At 36.4% G+C, this 24994-nt stretch overlaps 1 long non-coding RNA gene and 1 other non-coding gene across 2 annotated transcripts; both read left to right on the top strand.

The window, feature by feature from the left end:
• Window positions 1–1285: 1285 nt before the first annotated feature.
• Window positions 1286–1393, top strand: LOC148573225 (small nucleolar RNA R71). Its single transcript, XR_015906020.1, has one exon. It is a non-coding gene; the product is annotated as a small nucleolar RNA R71 (small nucleolar RNA).
• Window positions 1394–22883: 21490 nt separating this feature from the next.
• Window positions 22884–24625, top strand: LOC110267537 (uncharacterized). Its single transcript, XR_002355270.2, has 3 exons — window positions 22884–22999; window positions 23660–23841; window positions 23943–24625. It is a non-coding gene; the product is annotated as an uncharacterized LOC110267537 (long non-coding RNA).
• Window positions 24626–24994: the final 369 nt, after the last annotated feature.

The raw sequence follows: 24994 nt of genomic DNA, 5'->3' as shown, positions 1-24994 counted from the left end.
GTTTTCTTGAATTGTCTGCCATCTCCAATGAGATTTTAGCAGCTTGCACCCCAAAGATTCCCAGTTTCTCTATTACAGAGAGGGGCATGAGGTTTATCCCTGAACCAAGGTCACACAGAGCCTTAAAGATCATGGTGCCTATGGTACAAGGTATTAGGAACTTTCCAGGATCCTGTTTCTTCTGAGGCAATCTCAGTTGCTCCAGATCACTCAGTTCATTGGTGAACAAGGGAGATTCATCTTCCCAGGTCTCATTACCAAATAAACTTGCATTCAGCTTCATGATTGCACCAGGGTACTTGGCAACTTGCTCTTCAGTAACATCCTCATTCTCTTTAGAAGAAGAATACTCATCAGAGCTCATGAATGGCATAAGGAGGTTCAATGAAATCTCTATGGTCTCTAGATGAGTCTCAGATTCCTTTGGTTCCTCAGAGAAAAGCTCCTTATTGATCACTGGACGTCCCAGGGGGTCTTCCTCCTTGGGATTCACGTCCTCCCCTTCCTCTCTAGGTTCGGCCGTGTTGACTATTTCAATGGCCTTGCACTCTTCTTTTGGATTTTCTTCTGTATTGCTTGGGAGAGTACTAGGAGGGATTTCAGTGATCCTTTTACTCAGCTGGCCCACTTGTGCCTCCAAATTTCTAATTGAGGACCTTGTTTCATTCATGAAACTTACAGTGGCCTTAGATAGATCAGAGACTAAGTTTGCTAAATTAGAAGTATTTTGTTCAGAGTTCTCTATCTGTTGTTGAGTGGATGATGGGAAAGGTTTACTATTGTTAAACCTATTTCTTCCACCATTATTAAAGCCTTGTTGAGGCTTTTGTTGATCCTTCCATGAGAAATTTGGATGATTTCTCCATGATGAATTATAGGTGTTTTCATAAGGTTCACCCATGTAATTTACCTCTGCTATTGCAGGGTTCTCAGGATCATAAGCTTCTTCTTCAGAAGACGCCTCTTGAGTACTGTTGGAAGCAGCTTGCATTCCATTCAGACTCTGAGAAATCATATTGACTTGCTGAGTCAATATTTTGTTCTGAGCCAATATGGCATTCAGAGTATCAATTTCAAGAACTCCCTTCTTCTGAGGCGTCCCATTACTCACGGGATTCCTCTCAGAAGTGTACATGAACTGGTTATTAGCAACCATGTCAATGAGTTCTTGAGCTTCTGCAGGCATTTTCTTTAGGTGAATGGATCCACCTGCAGAAGTATCCAATGACATCTTAACTGATTCAGACAGACCATCATAGAATATATCCAGGATGGTCCATTCTGAAAGCATGTCAGAAGGTCACTTTTTGGTCAGTTGCTTGTATCTCTCCCAAGCTTCATAGAGGGATTCACCTTCTTTCTGTCTGAAGGTTTGGACATCCACTCTAAGCTTGCTCAGCTTTTGAGGAGGAAAGAACTTGGCTAAGAAAGCCTTGACCAGCTTATCCCAAGAGTTCAGACTGTCTTTAGGTTGAGAGTCCAACCATATTCTAGCTCTGTCTCTTACAGCAAAAGGGAAAAGCATGAGCCTATAGACTTCAGGATTTACTCCATTAGTCTTAACAGTATCACAGATCTGCAAGAATTCAGTTAAGAACTGAAAAGGATCTTCAGATGGAAGTCCATGAAACTTGCAGTTTTGTTGCATCAGAGAAACTAGTTGAGGTTTAAGCTCAAAATTGTTTGCTCCAATGGCTGGGATTGAGATGCTTCTTCCATGTAAATTGGAATTAGGTGCAGTAAAGTCACCAAGCATCCTCCTTGCATTATTATTATTTTCGGCTGTCATCTCCTCTTCCTGTTCAAAAATTTCTGAAAGGTGCTTACTGGATTGTTGTAATTTAGCTTCTCTTAGTTTCCTCTTCAGAGTCCTTTCAGGTTCTGGATCTGCTTCAACAAGAATATTCTTGTCCTTGCTCCTACTCATATGAAAAAGAGGGAACAGAAAAATAATAATAATAGAGATCCTTTTTGCCCAAGTATAGAGGTTCCCTTATGTGAGTAGAAGAAAAGAAGAAGAGAAAATCTGAACTCAGAGAGAAAGAGAGGGGGTTCGGATTTTTGGTGAGTGAGGAAGAGATGTTAGTAAATAAATAAATAAATAGAATGAGATGAGAGAGAAAGAGGATTTTCGAAAATAATTTTTGAAAAAGAGTTAGTGATTTTCAAAAATAGTTTTTGAAAAAGGTTAGTAATTTTCGAAAATAAAAATAAAAAATTAAAACAATTAGTTAATTAAAAAGAAATTTTGAAAAAAGAGGGAGATATTTTCGAAAATTAGAGAGAGAGTTAGTTAGGTAGTTTTGAAAAAGATAAGAAACAAACAAAATGTTAGTTAGTTAGTTGAAACAAATTTTGAAAATCAATTTTTGAAAAGATAAGAGGATAAGAAGTTAGAAAAGATATTTTAAAATCAAATTTTTGAAAAAGATATGATTTTGAAAAAGATAAGATAAAAAGATATTTTTGAAAAGATATGGTTGAAATTAGTTTTGAAAAAGATTTGATTTTTAAAATCACAATTAATGACTTGATTCACAAGAAATCACAAGATATGATTCTAAAACTTAAAGTTTGAATCTTTCTTAACAAGTAAGTAACAAACTTGAAATTTTTGAATCGAAACATTAATTGATGATGTTATTTTCGAAAATTATGTGATAAAGATAAGAAAAATATTTTTGAAAAATATTTTTAAAATTTTCGAAAATAAATAAGAAAAAATGAAAAAGATATGATTTTTGAAAAAGATAAGATTTTTAAATTGAAAATTTGATTTGACTCATAAGAAAAATTGAATTTTAAAATTTTTTGACAAAGTCAATCCAAATTTTCGAAATTTATGAGAGAGAAAAAAAGGAAAGATATTTTTTTTTATTTTTGAATTTTTAAATGATGAGAGAGAAAAACATGAAAAAGACTCAATGCATGAAAATTTTGGATCAAAACAATGAATGCATGCAAGAATGCTATGAATATCAAGATGAACACCAAGAACACTTTGAAGATCAAGATGAACACCAAGAACTTATTTTTGAAAAATTTTTTTATGCAAAGAAAACATGCAAGACACCAAACTTAGAAATCTTTAATGCTTAGACACTAAGAATTCAAGAATGCATATGAAAAACAAGAAAAGACACAAAACAAGAAAACATCAAGATCAAACAAGAAGATTTACCAAGAACAACTTGAAGATCATGAAGAACACCATGAATGCATGATTTTTTTTGAAAAATGCAAGATGCACATGCAATTGACACCAAACTTAAAATCTGACTCAAGACTCAAACAAGAAACACAAAATATTTTTTATTTTTATGATTTTATAAATTTTTTTGGATTTTTGTATATTATTTTCGAAAAACATATAGAAAAAATAAGGATTTCAAAATTTTTTAATATGAATTCCAGGAATCTTGTACTCTTAGTCTAAAGCTCCAATCTGAGGGTTAGGCATGGCTTAATAGCCAGCCAAGCTTTAGTATGTAACTCAGACATGCCACAGCTGACATTCCAATTAACTTGCCTCTATGCTGATGGTTGGAAGCCCCTATCCAAAAGAATTAGACATGGCTTTACAGCCAGCCAGGCTTCAACATGCTTCATGAAACTCTAGAATTCATTCTTAAAAATTTTAGAATAATTTTCGAAAACAGATGAGAAATTTTTGAAAGATTTTTTTTTTTGAAAAATTTTTGAAATTAAAACAAAAAGAAAATTACCTAATCTGAGCAACAAGATGAACTGTCAGTTGTCCAAACTCGAACAATCCCTGGCAACGGCGCCAAAAACTTGGTGCACGAAATTGTGATCTCAGGCAACGGCGCTAGAAACTCTGTACGCACGTCTTAATAAATCGTTTTTCATTCACAACTTCGATACAACTAACCAGCAAGTGCACTGGGTCGTCCAAGTAATAAACCTTACGTGAGTAAGAGTCGATCCCACGGAGATTGTTGGTATGAAGCAAGCTATGGTCATCTTGTAAATCTCAGTCAGGCGGATATCAAATAGTTATGGAGTTTTCGAAAATTATAATAAATAAATAGAAAATAAGATAGAAATACTTATGTATATCATTGGTGAGAATTTCAGATAAGCGTATGGAGATGCGTTCATTCCTCTGAACTTCTGCTTACCTGCTGTCTTCATCCAATCAGTCTTACTCCTTTCCATGGCTGGCTTTATGTAAGGACATCACCATTGTCAATGGCTACTTTTCATCCTCTCTGGAAAATGGTCCGATGCGCTGTCACTGCATGGCTAATCGTCTGGAGGCATCACCGTGGTCAATGGTTGCATCCTATCCTCTTGTGAAAATGGTCCAAATGCTCTGTCATAGCACGACTAATCATCTGAGGTTCTCGATCATACTGGAATAGGATTCATCCTCCTTTTGCGTCTGTCACTACGCCCAGCACTCGCGAGTTTGAAGTACGTCACAGTCATTCAATTCCAGAGTCCTACTCGGAATACCACAGACAAGGTTTAGACTTTCCGAACTCTCATGAATGCCGCCATCAATCTGGCTTATGCCACGAAGATTCTGATTAAGAGATCCAAGAGATAATCATCCAATCTAAGGTGGAACGGAAGTGGTTGTCAGGCACGCGTTCGTGGGGGAATGATGATGATTGTCACGTTCATCACATTCATATTGAAGTGCGAATGAATATCTTAGAATCGGAATAAGTTGAATTGAATAGAAAAACAGTAGTACTTTGCATTAATCTTTGAGGAACAGCAGAGCTCCACACCTTAATCTATGGGGTGTAGAAACTCTACCGTTGAAAATACATAAGTGAAAGGTCCAGGCATGGCCGAATGGCCAGCCCCTCTGATCTAAGAACCAGACGTCCCAAGATGTCTAATACAATAGTAAAAAGTCCTATTTATACTAAACTAGTTACTATGGTTTACAGAAGTAAGTAATTGATGCATAAATCCACTTCCGTGGCCCACTTGGTGTGTGCTTGGGCTGAGCTTGAAGTTTCCACGTGGAGAGGTCATTCTTGGAGTTGAACGCCAGTTTGTAACGTATTTCTGGCGTTCAACTCTGGCTTGTAACGTGTTTCTGGCGTTTAACTCCAGACAGAAGCGTAGAATTGGCGTTCAACGCCCTTTTACGTTGTTTAAACTCGGCCAAAGTATGGACTATTATATATTGCTGGAAAGCCCTGGATGTCTACTTTCCAACGCAATTAGAAGCGCGCCATTTTGAGTTCTGTAGCTCCAGAAAATCTACTTTGAGTGCAGGGAGGTCAGAATCCAACAACATCAGCAGTCCTTCTTCAACCTCTGAATCTGATTTTTGCTCAAGTCCCTCAATTTCAGCCAGAAAATACCTGAAATCACAGAAAAACACACAAACTTATAGTAAAGTCCAGAAATGTGAATTTAACATAAAAACTAATGAAAACATCCCTAAAAGTAACTAGATTCTACTAAAAATATACTAAAAACAATGCCAAAAAGCGTATAAATTATCCGCTCATCATATATATTATGCTTTCATATAAAAAAACAAAATAAAAAAGAGAAATAAATAAATAGGGAACAAAATTACCCCAATGTGAATTTCAATAAGAAAATTAATACATATGTGATGGAATTAGAATTGATACATGAGTGTGTGAATATATGTAAAAGTGAGATTTTGGGTGGCTAAGCTTGATTTTAGAATTGTATAGAGTGGATGTATGTGTTAGGTGAGAACTTAGGTTAGTCAAAGATTCAAATGATAGTTCACTTGGCCATACATATATCCTCACCCTTACCTTAGCCCCGTTACAACCTTGAAAAGCCCTTATGATATTTGCATATGTACACTAAATATTTGTTGATTAGTTAGATGAAGAACAAACTTTAGAAAGCATGATTAGAGGAGAATTGAGTGGATTAACCCTAAACACTTGAGCGATTAGAGTGCATATACACATTCGGTAAGGGTTCAATTTCTCAATTCCATATGTCCATCTTTGATCATTGCTTATCTTGCAAGTTGTGAACTCTTTTGAATAACTCAATTCAATTATGAATGTGTTTTGATATGATTGATTTAGCCCTTGATTGTGCATATATGATTTCTTAGAAATTTGACTCATTTTGACCACAATATATATATATATATATATATATATATATATATATATATATATATATATATATATATATATATATATATATATATATATATATATAGTAATTAGAATAGCTAGATGCATGTAGGTAGCTTGCATTTAGATAGTTTGCATTTGAATAAACTGATTACCCTTTTTTGTCTTTCTTGAATTTAGCATGAGGACATGCTAATGTTTAAGTGTAGGGAGGTTGATAAACCACAATTTTATGGGTTATTTTGTATTGTATTTGGTGGATTTTTTTAACTTTTCTCCCATTTATTCAACAAAATAGCATGGTTTCATGAATTTCTCCTAATTGTGCTTAATAGTTAAAAACATGCTTTTTAGACCTTCAATTAGTTAAATTTAATTCACTTTGATTCCATTCGAAACCTTGATATGTTCGTTAGTTATTTCAGGATTGAATTGGGGCAAGGAATGAATCAAAGGAATGAAGAGAAAAGCATGCAAGATGGATAATTCATGGAAAATGAGGATTTGGAACATTCAAGGCGACGCGTACGCGTGCTCAACGCGTGCGCGTGAAGAAGAAATTTGTCAAGGCGACGCGTACGCGTGATGAAGAAAGTTGCCAGTGACGCGTACACGTGACAAGCGTCACGTAACCTCATTAAAGGCAACACGCTGGGGTGATTTCTGGACTGGCTGAAGCCCAAATCCACTCATTTCTAAAGCCATTTGATGCAAAATTCATGAAGGAACAAGGGGAGGACAGAGGAATAGTTTAGGAACATGCTTTAAGTCATATTCTAGAGAGAGAAGCTCTCTCTTTTCTCTAGAGTTAGGTTAGATTAGGGTAGATTCCTCTTAGATTTAGGTTTAATTGCTTGTTTTGATTTAGTTTCCTCTACTTTTCCTTGTTCCATTGCTTTAATCTTCTTAGTCTTCTTGTTAATTTTCCCTTCATGTCACTTTCACGTTTATGAACTCCTTGTTGAATTTAATTTCCATTAATGTAATTTGATGTTTCTTTGTTTATTTTTGCTTAATCTAGTTGTTATCATTGTTATCTTTCATTTAGTAGTTGTTAGATTTTAAATTTCTAGTCAATTTACCTTGATTTCCTTTTGTACCTTCCAAGTGTTTGATAAAATGCTTGGTTGAATTTTAAAATAGATTTTTGTGTTCTTGGCTTAGATTGAGTAATTTGGAGACTCTTGAATTGTCAAAGTCTCTTGTTGATTGGTGATTGAAAGTTGCTAGTTGGCTTGAACTTCACTAAATCTAGTCTTTGATTAGGACTTGCGAACTTAAGTTGATTTTGCTCACTTGACTTTCTTTCAATTGTTAGAGGTTAACTAAGTAAGAGAAAAAGACAATTACCATCACAATTGACGATGATAATGGGGATAGGAATTTCGATTCTCAATCCTTGCTAAGACCTTTCTTAGTTGTTAGTTTATTTTCTTGTTATTTACATTATTTATCTCTTATTACAAAAACCCCAAAAGGTACCTTTTCATAGTCAATAATTGCATAATTTGCTGTAATTCCTTGAGAGACGACCCAAGGTTTAAATATTTCGGTTATTTTTATTAGTTTGCATTGTTACAAACAAATTAAACGTTGACCGATGATTATTTGTCAGTTTAGAATTATACTTGCAACATGATTTTATTGAGAAATTTCTTACCGACATTTATCCTCCGTCAGTTCTCCCTCTTCTATCGAGTTTCTTTAATCTCTACAACAATTCTATCACAAGCCCTAAACCTAGTAGAAATAGAAGTAGACGTAAAGGTGCAATTACAGGTGTAAGTGCAAGGGCAGAAAATCATGCTAATAATACTATTATTAGCGTTAATGTTAGAATTGATAGTAGCAACAATAGTGGTAGTAGTTGTGGTTTTAATGATGGTAGCTCACAGCACATTGTAGCTGCCCCCAAATGAGTTTAATTATAATAAACAGATGTAGAATCTGCAACAAGCAATTATACCAGCAATGTTATAAAGCTTCAATTTAAGTGTTCCACAGGCTCCCTTGAGTAATGTTACTCCTATGACTTTTAATAATCATAGCCGTCCATTACCCGTCATTGTCGATGAATGTTCATCGTTGTAATAATAATCATGGAGGCATTTTAGTGGTGGATCTTCCAATAATAATTATGCGGGTGAGAAATGTGAGTAGTGTATGTTTCTCATGATAAATAGTAGCACCATACAAAGGTCAAATCCACATTAGTAGTTAGAAAAAAGAAAATAAAATTCAATGGAGGAGAAGAATACACCACCACTTCCTCCACTTTTATCATTACTACCACAAGTTCTTTCGCCACCACAACTGCTACCACCACCATCATCTTCATTGTCCATAGCCACCACTACCACCACCAACGATTTTAGCTTTGATGGTTATCAGTGGCTTAGAGAAGAGGGGTTGAATCTAGGTATCTTTTTACTTTGCTGGATTTTACTTCAAACTGGATAGAACTTAGAGAATCTGTTAAGTCTAATTTTGTTGAAAATGCAAGAGACACTTTTATTTTGTCTCTTGTCGATAGAGGAGTCAAAATAGAGTTGTATGGGATCAGAGTTGCTGTGACATCTTGCTGGATAAAATAAATAAGAGACAATTTTATTTTGTCTATTAGAAAATAAAACCAGAATTAGATCAGAGAAAGAAGAGTGACATAACCATATATCTTAGTTCAGCCACCATGTGCAACGTGACCTACATCCAGTCTCTCCACAATTGTAGTAGAATTTTTACTATCTTTTAAAGATTACAAACACCAATTTCTCTAGGATTTAACCCAATCCTATCTGGGACAAACCCAGCTTCTACCCAAGCTAGATTGACTATGTTCACTCCCTAAATTTTCAACCACTAAGTACACACCTAACTTAACAAGGGAATCCCCTCAAGATCATGAAAACTAAATAAAAAAATGTACAAAAAATTTCTGAAATAAACATTTGACTTTTCTCCAAGTCTAACTCTCTTTACCTTTTCTCTCAATGGCTTTTTCTTAATTTCTCACATTAATACTTTTTTCCATAAGAAAGATAAAACTGAAAAAGCTGAATATTCAATAAAGAACCATAAAGGAGAAGATAGGTATAGCTTTGTAAGCTATGGAAACCCAACCTTTGTATTCTCACTCCTTGAACCAACCCCTGGCCGTTTACCCTTTTAATAGAGAAGTAAAGCTTCCAAAGCTTAATACTTGGCTTCAGCACATTTGACTTTTTTTTCCCAATATCAGCAGCAGCGGCGTAGAAGAGAGATAGAATAGCAGCAGTGAGTGAACTTTACATGCATCCGTACCTACCATCTTCTCTTTCATTCTTTTTCAATTTTCTTGAAGAATCTTGGCCATTCATTTGTGCTTTGACTCCAAGTTTCTTTCTTGACCGTTGATCTGTAGCAAAGCTCCATAATCTTTAACTTCTTGATCTTTCCAGTTCGGTACATGTAGAGAGAATGTTTCTTCAACAATGTTCAATGAAGCATAAAGAAGAAAAACTTTCTCTAATGTAGCCTTTGGATGTGATATTTGCTTAGATCCCTAGCTTGTTTGACTTTCTTCTTGCTTGATTTTAGTAACCTACCTTTTTCATCTTTGATTTGAATACTAAGCAGAGTTCTTTTTTCTTATTTTACTTTTGGAATACTTCACGTGGGTGGGAGAGAAGAGAGACGAAGAGAAGAGAGAGAAACGATGAGGATCATAGTGAGAATGTGGACGGTTACTGAAATTGACACTAGGGGAAGGAAAGCTGTCCCCAATTGGAAAGGGCCTTACAGGGTGAAAGAGGTGCAGGGAAAGGCGTATAAGCTGGAGCGACTAGATGAGAAGGAACTCTCGAGAACATGGAACGCGACAACCCTGAGGAGGTTTTACTCGTAAAGGTCTACACTTTCACGGTCTCCAAAGATGATTTGGTTATACCTTGTTACTTTCCTTATTCATTTTATTAACCTATGTCTTTGTTTTAGTTTCACTTTTGTTGCACATTTTCTTGTTGAAGTATAGTTTATAAAAAGAAGGGGTACTCTTTTCCCTTACTGTCAACTCGGAACGGTGGCAAGGGTTTTGACGAGGCCCATTTGTTAATTCTTTTTTGTTGAGCATGGTCTATCGTCGAAATATAGTTTATAAAAAGTTATAACTACAGCTTTCAAAGACTGATCAACCTGGGAAACCCTGCAGGAATAAATGGATATTTATCGAAATACAACTAAACGGTCAATAGCATAATAATCACACGATTAATCGGCCACTACGGCTTAAGTATACAAACCAAATCTACAAGTTCAAAATTTTAAAGTTTACAAACCACCAGTTCCAAGTTTACTGATAGGGCAACAAATCGGCCCGACAACACAAAAGCAACTAAAAACTTCAAATTACAACAAAAGAGTTTGATTACAAGAATGAAAGTAGTTATTTTCTCAGCATATCCACAATCTTGCCATCCTGGATCATTTTGAAAGCACCGATAGAAGAAGTGTCGAAGCCAGGAGCGGGCAGAAGCACTTGAGCCTTCATTGCCTCTTAGGTAGTAGAAATAGCATCTTGGGCATCCTTTATAATTTCCTTATTCTTTTTTTGCATGTTGGTGGCCTCAAGATGAGTAGCATCTGCCGATTTTACGGCCTCAGCCAGCTCTTTTTCCAGCTCCTTCACCCAATCTTTTGCCGTCATGGCCCGACCTTGAGCTTCATTGATTTGCTTTAGGAGGCCGGTATATTGATCAGTCAGTCGCTGAATCTCCTCGCTATCCTCTTTCTGCTACTTCTTGGTGCCTATCAGTTAGTTCCTCATGTTTTCTCCCTCAGCCTTCAGCTTAGAAATTTTATACTGAGCCATCATATACTTTTCATCCAGAGTCTGGCATTGGGCCAAGATTGGCTCAACCTTCCTCGCAATAGCGAGAGCTCGGAGATGGCTTCGGTATATCCACTTAGCCTGAATCGTCAGGTCTTCATCGCAGAAGAAAGTTTTGGTGCCCGGCAGTAGTTGGGAATCGATGAAAGTGCCCGCATCAAAGTGCTTTTTCATAACTATTAGAGCTTGCCCCGAATTAGAAGACCTAGACTTCCTCTTCTTAGGATTGGGGATCACGAGTACCTCATCTTCCTCCACCCGAGCACCCGAAGAGTGCTCAACCATAGCAGCCTTGCCCTAGTCGACCTCACCCATCGTACTATGCCTAGGTTGGGGATCGGGTTGAGGTTAGGGTTAGACCTCCAGTTCTTCAGGATGGGGGATCTCTGCTTGAGGATTGGGGGAGTTGGAGGCGTCGTCATCTTCTTTGGGGATAAAGTGGCTCATCAAGCGACTAAGGATGGTATTCTCAGCGGCCATCTCAATTGTAAGGAAAAATCAAAAGTCAAGTTACGAATTCATAAATAAGTTACAGCATAGAAGTCAGGAAAATGGAAGAATAGTAACGGATAAAGCGTCTTACACTTACCAACACAATCTCGGATGGCGTCCCAATCACCCATCAGAAGATGGGGGTTAAGGGTATTAGGGACAAACACGGCCAATAAGACATCGATAATCTGCTGATTTTGCCGACCTACACCCTTATAAGTCACCTTGATCAAATAGTTGGAGCTAGCGCCAAAGCTATAGTAGGTCGAGATGTGCCTCTTCCCCTCGTGGGTAAGCCAGAAAGGGTGATGACCTCAAGCGGCCTCACTTTAAAAAAGGTTTCTTTAAAGCCATGGAAGGAATCTTCGAAGAAGCTGAAGGTCCTTCAGTTTTGCACAACTCGGAAGGAGAGGTACCCTTTCTTATGCTTACCCTCCCAGAAAGGATTTGTAAGAAGGAAAAAATAAAGAAAAACTTCTATAGTAGCCAGGAGCTCTAAGTACTCGCAAACCATCTCGAAGCACCGGATGGCAGCCCCAGCTGTTGGGGTGAAGCTGAGAGGGGCAACGTCACATCTATTTAAGAGAGTCAGGATGAATGGTGAAAAGGAAAACCGGATGCCCAGGACGGTGAAGATAGGCTTATATACCTGCATCCAGTCAGGGACACGAAAAGCATCAAGGTTGAGAAGACAAATACGTTCCCTAGGGCCCAAAACCAAAAGCTCGTAGTTCACCTCCTCGGGACCACCTCCACATATCGCTCCCGAGTGTAAATGGGTGTATGGCCAGAGAATCATGATGGTGTGGGGCTGGAATTGTGCTGGGAGCACAAGCCCCACCACGCGTACGCGTCCCTGACGCGTGCGCGTCGTTTTCCCACAATGGCCATCCACGCGTACGCGTCCCTGACCATTATCCAACATAACCTTCCTGAGAAGATGCCAGATCCAGAGAGCTTTGTAATTCCTTGCACCATTGGAGATGTCACCATTCAGAGGGCTTTATGTGATCTTGGAGCTAGCATCAATCTCATGCCAGTTTCAGTGATGAAAAAGCTTCAAATTGAGGAGGTAAAATCCACTCGTATTTTTCTTCAACTTGCTAATCTTTCTATTAAATTACCCGTGGGTGTTGTTGAGGATTTACTTGTGAAAGTATGACCATTCATTTTCCTGTTGATTTTGTTATATTAGACATGGAAGAGGAGGTAAAATCCTCTATTATACTTGGTAGACCCTTTTTAGCTACAGGTAGAGCTCTGATTGATGTGCAAAAGGGTGAATTAACCCTGAGGGTCAATGAAGAACAGGTGGTCCTTAATGTTTTTGAAGCTCTCAAGCACCCTAATGATTCTGAAGAGTGTATGAAAATAGATGTTATTGAACCACTTGTTAAAGAGGTACTGAAAGCTGAGGTGCTTGATGACATTCTGGATCATATTTCTGAGTATGAATTAGTTGAAGTTGATGATTCACCACCCCAGAAGGCTATGGTTCACACGCCTAAAGTAGAGGAGGAAGCCTCCAAGCTTGAGCTTAAACCTTTACTTCCTTCTCTGAAATATGTGCTTTTAGGTGAAAATGATTCCTATCCAATGATTATTAGCTCTTCCCTGAAGCCTGAAGAGGAAGAGGCGCTTATTTCAATGCTCAGAAGCCATAAAACAGCTCTTGGATGGACCATTAGTGACTTGAAGGAGATTAGTCCAACCAAGTGTATGCACAAGATCCTCCTTGAAGATGATGCTAAACCAATTGTGCAACCACAAAGGAGACTCAATCCAACCATGAAAGAGGTGGTCCAAAAAGAGGTAATGAAATTATGGAAAGCAGGTATTATTTACCCTATTTCTGATAGTTCTTGGGTAAGTCCTGTGCAGGTAGTTCCCAAGAAAAGAGGGATGACAGTGATCAAGAATGAAAAGAATGAGCTTATTCCTACAAGGACAGTCACAGGATGGAGAATGTGTATAGACTACAGGAGGCTCAACACTACTACAAGGAAGGATCACTTCCCCCTGTCTTTCATTGATAAGATGCTTGAGAGGTTAGCCGGTCATGCCTTCTATTGTTTTCTAGATGGATATTCTGGATATAATCAAATTGCAGTGGACCCTCAAGATCAAGAGAAGACAGCATTCACATGCCCTTTTGGAGTATTTGTCTATAGGAGAATGCCTTTTGGACTTTGTAATGCTCTAGCAACTTTTCAGAGGTGTATGCTTTCAATTTTTTCTGATATGGTTGAAAAGTTCATTGAGGTATTTATGGATGATTTTTCTGTTTTTGGTAATTTTTTTGAATCCTGCCTTAAGCATTTATCTCTTGTCTTGAAACGGTGTCAAGAATCAAACCTTGTTCTAAATTGGGAAAAATGTCATTTTATGGTTACAGGAGGTATTGTTCTTGGACACTGGATTTCAAGTAAGGGAATTGAGGTTGATAGAGCAAAGGTGGAGGTAATTAAAAAATTACCACCACCAGCTAATGTTAAGGCAGTCAGGAGTTTCTTGGGTCATACAGGATTTTATAGAAGATTTATAAAGGATTTTTCTAAAATTGCTAAACCATTAAGCAACTTGTTGGTTGTTGATGTTTCCTTTGTTTTTAATGCTGAATGTCTGCATGCTTTTGAAACTCTGAAAGCAAACCTTACCTCTGCCCCCATTATAGCTCCCCCTAACTGGGATTTACCATTTGAGTTAATGTGTGATGCTAGTGATTTTGCTATAGGAGCTATTTTAGGATAGAGGCATGGCAAGCTTATACATGTCATTTACTATGCTAGCCGTGTGTTAAATGATGCCCAAAAGAATTACACAACTACAGAAAAAGAATTATTAGCTATTGTGTATGCTGTTGATAAGTTTAGGTCTTATTTAATTGGTTCTAAGATTATTATTTATACTGATCATGCTGCTTTGAGGTACCTTCTAACCAAACAGGATTCTAAACCAAGATTAATTAGATGGGTGTTACTCCTTCAGGAGTTTGATATTGAGATAAAAGACAGAAAAGGGTCAAAAAATCAAGTAGCTGACCATCTCTCCCGAATTGAGCCTGAAGCAGGAGTACAACTACCCACATCTGTGACTGAGACATTTTTGGATGAGCAATTGTTCCTTATTAAGCAGGCTCCATGGTTTGTAGACATTGCGAATTACAAATCCATGAATTTTATTCCAAAGAAGTATAGTAGGAAACAAGTAAAGAAGCTATTGACTGATGCAAATTAATACATTTGGGAGGAACCATACCTTTTTAAAAGGTGTTCAGATGGTATCATCCGGAGACGTGTCCCAGATGAAGAAACACAGCAGATTCTTTGGCACTGTCATGGTTCTGATTATGGAGGTCACTTTGGTGGTGAAAGGACAGCTACAAAGGTCCTTCAGAGCGGGTTTTACTGGCCGACAGATGTGAAAAAGCCACGAATCTCCTTGCCAATCATGAAATGCCACAGCAGGGGATTCTTGAGGTTGATTTGTTTGATGTGTGGGGTATTGATTTCATGAGACCTTTCCCACCCTCACATTCAAACAACTATATTCTAGTGACAGTTGACTATGTGTCCAAGTGGGTAGAAGCTGTGGCTTTACCCACCAATGACGCCAAGGTGGTAATGAGCTTTCTTCAGAGATATATCTTTAGCCGGTTTGGTGTCCCAAGGACACTCATTAGTTATGGAGGAAGTCACTTCTATAACAGACAGCTGGACTCTCTTCTGCATAGATATAGAGTCTGTCATAAAGTGGCAACCCCCTATCACCCTCAGACAAGTGGACAGGTTGAAGTTTCAAACAGGGAACTCAAGAGGATTCTAGAGAAGACCGTCAGTGTTTCAAGAAAGGACTGGTCTAGGAAGCTTGATGATGCTCTCTGGTCATACCGGACAGCGTACAAGACTCCCATTGGCATGTCCCCTTATCAGTTGGTCTATGGCAAAGCCTGTCACTTGCCAGTCGAGCTGGGGCATAAAGCTTACTGGGCAATCAGGTATCTGAATCTTGATTCAGAAGCTGCAGGAATTAAGCGAATGCTTCAGTTGAATGAGCTTGATAAATTCAGATATTCAACCTATGAGAATGCCAAGTTCTATAAGGAGAGAACCAAGTTATTACAGGACAAGAAGATTGCCATCAGAGTCTTTGAGCTAGGACAGAGAGTGCTTCTGCATAATTCAAGGCTCAAACTCTTTTTCGGGAAGCTGAAATCCCGGTGGTCAGGACCGTTTGTGGTTACTAGAGCTTCACCATATGGTCATGTGGAAATACAGGAAGAGAATTCTGACAGAAAATTTATAGTGAATGGCCAGAGGTTGAAGCACTATCTTAGAGGCGAGATCGATCGCCAGAGGTCTGCTCATCTGTTGAATTAGCAGAACTGACCGTCAAGCTAGTGACGTTAAAGAAGCGCTTGTCGGGAGGCAACCCGATAATTTCGTATCCTTAGTTACTTTTCGTAGTAGTGATTTTCTTATTTATTTGATTTTTATTGAGATTTTACTGTTCTTCTTATTTATTCTGATCATGCAGCTATTTTAGAACAGGAACCGAACACTTCGAGAAGGATTATGCAAAAAAAAGGGGTGTTCGACATAGAAAGTTGAGCAGGAGTGGCGCTGGAACTATGTTTTGAGCACAAACAAGCCCACGCGTACGCGTACCTCACACGTGCGTGTCGTTTGCGCTTTTAGCCACCCATGCGTGCGCGTCCCCCACGCGTACGCGTGACCCTGCAAATCTGCGTAAATGGGTGTATAGCCAGAGAGTCATGATGGTGTGGGGTTGGAATTGTGTTGGGAGCACAAGCCCAGGGACGCGAACGCGTCGTTTTCCCACAATGGCCATCCACGCGTACGCGTCCCTAACGCGTACGCGTCATATGAGAATTTTGGTTCCCAGGCCATGCGAACAGAGAGTGGTGCGTGCACGCGGTGGCCTTCGCGCGATTCGCACAAACCAAGGGCACGTGTACGCGTGCCAGACGCTTACGAGTCACTTTCAAAATCGGGCAACCCACGCGTACGCGTGCTGTACGCGTACGCGTCGCATGCGCCGCACAACTCCACTAGTGCGCCGCCTAGTTTTGATTTTTATTCTCTCTTGTTCTTTTATCCTTTTATTCTTCTTTCATCATACTATTTGTTTTTGTTTTCAGTTCTTCTTCGCTTGAGGACAAGCAAACCTTTAAGTTTGGTGTTGTCGCTTCGCTGATGTTTTTTTTCTGTTTATTTTTATGGTACCAAAGGGAGGCGAGTCATCTTCACGGAGGAGCACAGCATGAAGAATAAAACGGCCACCAGGATAACTGAGGTGGTTGAATTCCTTTCGTTCTATATTCCTTCCCGTTCTTACTATGTTATATTCTGGTTTTCTGCTATTTTGTCTCGTTTATTGCATGATCCTTTATTAGATAAATTCCTAGGTTCTAGTTTAGTTCTACTGTTTTAAAATTTTCTATTATTTGCTTTAATGTTGAAAGGTGCCTCATGTATTACCCACTGAGCTTGAAATCAAAAAGAAAAAAGAATAGATGTAGTGCATGAGAAATTGAGTTTAATTTTAGAGTAGTCTCATTTATTCAATTGTGGTTGTATTTTCTGCGACTCTGAATGCATGATATGAACAGTGCATATTTAAATTTCAATCAAAGAATATTGATGTACAAGGAACAGGGATTTAGAGAATTATTATGACTTCTCTGAAATAAACAAAAATTTAATCCTTGAAGCAAAAGAAACAGCAAAAAAAAAAATTAAAAAAAAAGGATATAAAAGCAAGGTCCAAGGCTCTGAGCATCAATGACTAGGGAGGTCAGACATGATTAAAAGCTCAAAAAGTTGTTCCCCTAGTCATATGCTTGTGGTGTTCTTGTGTCAAGTAATCCTTGAGACAAAACATTTGGAGTTGAGATCAATTGTAATTAGCAGAGTATGCCAAAGGCTTTGAGCACCACTGTCTGGGAGTAGCTGAAGAAAAAATCAAAACTTCAAAAGAGTTCCCCAGTTAAGTGCTTGTGGTATTTCCGTGTCAAGTGAAGCTTGAGACAAAACAAAGAAAAACTGATGTATTCAAGGATTAAATTGAGTTACAAAAGATCAGAGAATTCATAATATTATCTGGATTCAAATTCCGAATGACAATGACATCCTTCTAATTCAAAGGAGAATGGGATGCCAAAACTATTCAGGATTACAGTTATAAACCCCACTATAAGAAGAGACATGAGCTTAATCGAACTCACATTCTCATGCAAATTCACATCTTAGTCTTGTATTAGTTTTGGTTGCTTGAGGACAAGCAACAATTCAAGTTTGGTATTGTGATGCGTGAGCATCTTTCCTATCTTTTCCTAGTGAATTTGCATTTAATTTGTTGAGTTTAATCAATAATTAATTATCATTTAGCCACTATGGATGCTACTTTGAGTCTTGTGCAATTCTATTTATTTTAGGTAGTATTCGGTTGGATTTGGTGGAGCTTCCGCAGAAAAAGAGAAGAAGGCTATATAGGGCAGGAATGGCTTAGAGGATGGAGAGGAAGCTTGCACAAACGGAATCAGCACAAGAATTAAAGGAGATGACCAGCAAGGAGCGACGCGTGCGCGTACCTGACGCGTGCGCGTGATTTGGAGATTTGCACAACGACGCGTGCGCGTACCTAACGCGTACGCGTGACACGCGAAGAAGACCATCGACGCGTACGCTTGACTGACGCGTACGCGTGACATGCGCCACGTGCAGAAAACGCTGATTATTTAATTAATTTTGATTTAAACTTTATTTTTATTTTAAAATAGGAAAAGATATTATTTTAGTTTTAGAAAATAGAATTTAAATTAATTAGGATTAGATATAAAAGAGAAAAAAAAACTTCTCTTCTGAGAGAGGAACATTATTCCACTTTTCATTCCACCTCAGCCGAATTTACAGTTTACCATAATCCTAGTTTTTTTTCACTCTTTTTTATGAGCAACTAAACCTCCACTGTTAAGGTTAGGAGCTCTGTCTATTGTATGGATTGATTCTATTATTTTTCTATTTTAATTCATGTACTGATTTATAATTTAAGAATTGTTTTTGTTCGTTATCTTTTGAATTTGGGTGGAACGGAAGTATGACCCTCTTTCTAATTGAGTTCTTGTATAACTTGGAAAATCTCTTTACTTGAACAACAGCTTGAAAACAATTTCTCCTAAATTCTAATTATCTGGACTAAACGGGATACGTGACATATAATCCTCTTATATTTGGATAATTAGGATTTTTGTGGCATAACAACTAGAATTAAACTTTACCCCCTAATTGGAATTAATTGACCAAGGAATTGGCGGTTGATGAAAGTTAGAGGAGACTAGAAAGGTCTAAGCAATTAGGGGTTAGTCACATATGGTTTGCCATGAATTAAATCTTGCATGATTAAAATAAACTAATAAGAAAGTCAATCTGGAAAATAGATAACTCTGAAGCCTTAACTGCCTTCTCCATATTTTATTCCCAACTTATTTACTTGCCTGTCTTCTGGTATTCTGGATTATTGTTTAATGCTTTTGAACTTTCAAACACTATTTTCTGCTTGTCTAACTAAGTAAATCACTTAACCGTTATTGCTTAATCCATCAATTCTCATGGGATCGACTCTCATTCACCTGAGGTATTACTTAGTACGACCCGGTGCACTTGCCGGTTAGTTTGTGGTTGTAAATTCTGCACCACCTATACTAAACCACCCTAGCCTAAACCACAAGAAGGACACCTATGGCACCCCCTAAAAGCTATCTAGCAAATACCAATTTATCGAGTAAATACCAGTTTGATTCGAAAAAAGCAACAGTAAAAGGAACCAGGACAGCCATGGCAGAAAACAAGAAAAATGGTGCAAGTAAATGGTCACACTTATCGTTGATTATCTGGCATAAGAAAATGCTAGAAGCAGAAAATAGCAAGTCCTCTACAGTGGCAGAGCAAAATCCGCAGGTCGAAACAAGGGTAGCAGTCACGGAAGGAAGGATGAAAAATGGAGAGAAGAAGGAGAATGGTGGTGGCAGTCATGGGAAAAGAAGAGAAAAATGAAAATGATGGAATGAAAAGGGAGCGGTAATTGTAACTGAGGAAGAAGAAGTTCGAAAGGTCAAAGGCTAAATCGACCTTTCCACGTGCTTTCAAATCACAATTAAACGCACTTAATGTCCCCGGTGGGATAATCGAAGCGACGCCCTCGAACAGGGGTTAAAGGAAAACTCCATGCGCGCGGAACGCACTAGAAGCCTAGGCCCTTACTAATGAAGCCGTGTTGGGCGCAGATTACCTCCGACAAAGACACGAGTAAGTGAATATGCTAGACGTGAATCTCATACTTTGTCGTATTGGGGACACTCTTCTGGCCCAACCCGACAAGAGTTGGAGGCCCACCAAACGGACCCGCGCCCGTTCATACAACGAGATGCACCTCACATGCACCGATCTCCTGAAGAGGTCCTGCCAACTGATGGAAGCTTCTGAGGGGCTGGGTCTTAGTAGAAGGAGAGCCCACCCGAATAAAATAGGATAAAGGAGAGGGACCTACCCCTCTCCCAAGGTATGTCACTATTACCTTAATTTAGTCGCCTCATCGTAAGACACTGACTTAGGCATTGGAGTATCTTTACAGGTGGCTCTATCTGCCGACCAACCAACGACTTGCTGGCTGAGCCTCTGACGGAGGAAAAATGTCGGTAAAGATTTTTCACAAAAATATCGCATTGCAAGTATAGTTCTAAACCAACAATTTATCCTCAGTCAATGTTTAAATTATTTGTCACTTAAGCAAACCCAATAAAATTAACCGAAGTATTTAAACCTTGGGTCGTCTCTCAAGGAATTACAGGGAATTGTAGTTATTATTGGTTATGGGAAAGTATATTTTTGGGTTTTGAAATAAGGAACAAGTAATGTAAATAACAAGGAAATAAAATATCAACTAAGAAAACTCCTAACAAGGATTGAGAATTGGAATTCCTATCCTCATTATCATCATCAATTGTGATGGTAATTATCTTTTGCTTTCACTTAGTTAACCTCTAACAATTAAGGAAAGTCAAGTGAGCAAAATCAACTTAAGTTCACAAGTCCTAATCAAAGACTAGATTTAGTGAAGGCTAAGCCAACTAGCAAGTCTCAATCACCAATCAACAAAAGAATCACTTAGTTAACCTCTAACAATGAAGAAAAGTCAAGTGAGTAAAATCAACTTAAGTTCACAAGTCCTAATCAAATACTAGATTTAGTGAAGTTTAAGCCAACTAGCAAGTCTCAATCACCAATCAACAAAAGAATTTCGATAACTCAAGAGTCTCTAATTGATCAATCCAAGTTAAGAACAAAAAAATCTAATTTAAAATCCAACCAACCATTTTATCAAATACTTGGAAGGTATAAAATAAAAACTTAGAAAACTAACAAGACATAGTGAAATCTAAAACTAACCAAAGCAATTGAACAATAAGAAATGTGAAACATAAATTGCATTAATAAAAATTGAGAGTAACACATGAACTCATAAACTAAATTAGCAAAACAAAGGAATCAATGAGAGAAGTAAATAATTAATGTGCTAGAACAAATAAAAGTAAAAGAAGACTAAATTAAACGAAGATTGAACCTGAACCTAAGGAGAAATCAAAAGAAGAAACCCTAAACCTAGAGAGAGAGGAGAGAGCATCTCTTTCTAGAAAACTACATCTAAAACCTAAGATTATATGAATGAAAGTATGAGTGATTGATTCCCTTTCTAGCTCCACTCTGCAGCCTCTATTCAGCATTTTCAGGCCTGAAACTGGGTCCAAAGCAGCCCAGAAATCGCCTCCAGCGTTTTCTGTAAATTGCAGCACGTGATGCTCTGTCACGCGTACGCGTCGGCCATGTGTACGCGTCGCTTGAACAAATTCCTGGTCACGCGTATGCGTCATCCACGCGTGCGCATCGTATGTCTGCTGCACTGGTCACGCGTACGCGTCGCCCTTGCGTGCACGTCGCTACCAGATTCTAAAAACTTCAACTTCTTGTGTTCCTTTTACTTATGCATGCTTATTTTTCATCCTCTAAGCCATTCCTGTCCTGGAAAACCTGAAATCACTTAACACACATATCACGGCATCGAAAGGTAATAAGAAAAGATTAAAATTAACAAATTTAAGACTAAAGAAGTATGTTTTCAATTATAGTACAAAATTAATAAGAAAAATGTAAAACATGTGAATTTTATAAATAAGTGTGAAAATAATGAATAAAATCCACTCAATTCAGCATAAAATGTATCATAAAATAGTGGTGTATCAGTCTCCCCGTTTATAATCAGCATCTCAAAGTCCTGATCTGTCGATCATTCAACACATTATCCCAACCGACTGAATGAACTACCGAACAAGTACTTAATTTTGTTTACATATAATAGAAAATAGAAAAGAATTAAAGCCTTTGAATCCAAGCAATCGGAAAAACATACAAGACCATTTCATAAATATATATGAGAAATTCTAACGTGTATGTTATAAGTGTAGGAAAAGATTATATATATTTTACAAGTTCAACTACAATAAATTATATAAGTTGGATCAAATGATACTAGCGTAAGCTTAATTTAGCGTTGTATCATTGAATAACTTTTTATGGGCATTGATTTTAGAATTTAATTTAATGTATTATTAGAATAAAACTATTTTATACGTGCATTTAATTACATAATATTATGTTAATAAAAATAATTATAATTATATAAGTATGTAAAATATTTTATATTATTAATATATTAAAATTAAATTCTTAATTTTATTTTTTTATTTTTTTATAAACTTATTATTGGATTATGTGTTTATATTATTGTAGATCATGTTTAATTGTTTATAAAGTTTTATATCAATCCAAAATCATTTAATATATTTTTTTAATAGATCAAAATTGATGGTAATATAAACATTTTAAATGTATAAAATATGTATTGTTAGTATATAGTCTTACTGATATTCAACTTTTACAAAATTTGGTAAAAATAAAAATAAATATAATTTAATCCACCGATAATATAAATAAGTTTTATACATACATCTAATTATACATTATTAATTATCTCCTAAAAAAAACAGAATGTGATTAGATAATAATTTTATACATTACATTCAAATTAAACTCTTCTGTAAATATATAACATTCAAATTTGAGTTATTTTAATCTGACTCACCAATGGATGGACTACATCTTAGACTGAAATTAAACCACACCATGACTTCTCAACCCACTGTTTGATACAAACTCTTCTCCTAATTCAAACAATTATTGTTGATATCTTACTTTCAATTCACCAACCAAACTACTTTCTATGCATATATAAATACTCTCTTACCTTGCTCAATCTTCCACATTATTATCACATTATTATTAGGACTTCAGTTTTCTTGATATGTATGCATAACATGGCTGGTGGCCTAATGACTGGATCTCACTCTTGAAATGCATTTCATTTATCTGTCGGAAGTATTCTGAGACAGGTATGAGGAATTGCGAATCTATTATCTTCTTAGTTCCATTTATTAGTCAATTAATTTTTTGTGTTACTTTATATATTATTATTTTTCACTTTGTGACATAAATAATAATGTTTGTTTGGTGATAGTGTTTCTTTAACTCTACAGTTCCGTTGATCAATAATGAGCATTGTTTCATATACATTTCTTTCTGTATATACCTTTAAAACTATTTCATTACTAAAAATGTTTGAAAAAATATTTTATAAACACAAAAAATAGTCTCCCAATATTTATTCGTCAAATAATCAAACATTTTACGACAGAATTATCAAACGTAGCAAAATAATCAAACTTTTTTGTAAACGCCAAATATACATTGTTATACAGTAATTGATTGGTGATATATTGTGTCTATGTAACACGATTGAGATATATATTAAAAGAGAAATAAATATGTATGTAGGATTTATATATAAAAATATTAATTTCTTTGGATAGTGAATGTATGTCTATTTTATATTTTTTAATTAAACTTAAAAGGTTTTTTCTAACTCATACATATTAAAGAAAATGCTAGAAAACTAATACGTGTTGATTAATGTTTGTTCAAATACTGAAATTCAACAAAAAATATTGATTATTCTAGACTCATTTATGTATAAAATATACACAAAAACTCAGAAAGAGATGTACCCCCAAAATTTCTCTTGATCAATGAGCGCATCAACTTTGTGGTGACAATAATGAGATAATATTGGATTACGTTTCGGGAGTGAGAACCAGTGATTAGGCCAGTGCTGCCTTCAATGAAGAAATAATCCAAGACTATCAAGGTTAATTAGCTTACCTCTAGTGGCATTAAGGTGAATAACTTATAAGTTAATTCTATAATTCAAAGTTGTTGGTCAACTGAGTTATATAGACTAATAAAAATGTTCTCTTGTCCATCGCTCTTTGAATGTAGGTATTCAATAGCTAATAAGGTGGCCATGCAGGTTGAAATGTCACATGCTCATTGGCTGGAGCTAGGAGACCTCCATGCTACACTACTATGAGATATAGCCTCTTTCTTTGTTTTCTTTCAATGCAATCTGCCAAAAATATATTAAAAAAAAAAAAAAGAATAAGAAAAAAGTTGCATCGACATCTTAGTTTTGTAAATAATTTCATCAATAATAACTACTTTCAAAAGAAGATTGAAAATTTGAGATATAGATCTCTCCAAACAATAAAGCTTCTTCTCATAAGTGATTCAAATTATATTCTTAACTATATATATATTCAATTATTTTAATAAAAATATAATATATATTGGCTATCAACTATTTTATTAGTAAATTATTTGGTGAGTGTGTAATTATGAGTTACAATAATGCTAGGGAACTAAGATGGTTTCAACCAAAAATTAGCTAAATATCTCTGGGTGAATCTAAAACTTTTACGTGGATGGTGCTTATGCTAGGCATTAGGATGTTTCTTTTCTTTATAAATTGGATAGTTCTGAATCTGTTTTCTGATTTATCATGTTTTAGGCATTTGGAGAGAAAATGAGGGTGAAGAGACGGAAGCTAATTGAATCAGTTTCCGTGATTCACGTTGCAATGATACTGAACGTATCTTCTCCTAATTTGAATATGGTGAAATATTTAATAACCAATATTTTAAATCATAAATAAATAAAACTAATTACTATATTTATAATTAATTAAGTTGTTTTATTTTTGGCTAATTTGAAGTTGGTTCATATACTTTTCCTTATGAGTTATTGTCTTTCTAACGTTAGCTTTTTTTCTATTAAAGATTTTCGAATTAGTCTAAGGATGAATCAAAATGATACAGACATATGGTATTTGATTAGAAAAATTTTTGGGAGTTAACATTAGTTTAGCTAATTAATCTGAAAATTAGATAATAATTAAAAATAAATGAACATAAAAAGCTCCAAAATTAAAAATAATAAAAATATTTGAAATTCAAGTAATAAGAACATTTGAAAGTAAAACCAATTTACGACAT

Source organism: Arachis ipaensis, chromosome B2, assembly GCF_059453495.1.
Source record: "Arachis ipaensis isolate K30076 ecotype BB chromosome B2, ASM5945349v1, whole genome shotgun sequence".
NCBI classification, from domain to species: Eukaryota; Viridiplantae; Streptophyta; class Magnoliopsida; order Fabales; family Fabaceae; genus Arachis; species Arachis ipaensis.
Note: the sequence above shows the minus strand (reverse complement) of the source record. Positions and strands in the feature narration are given on the sequence as shown.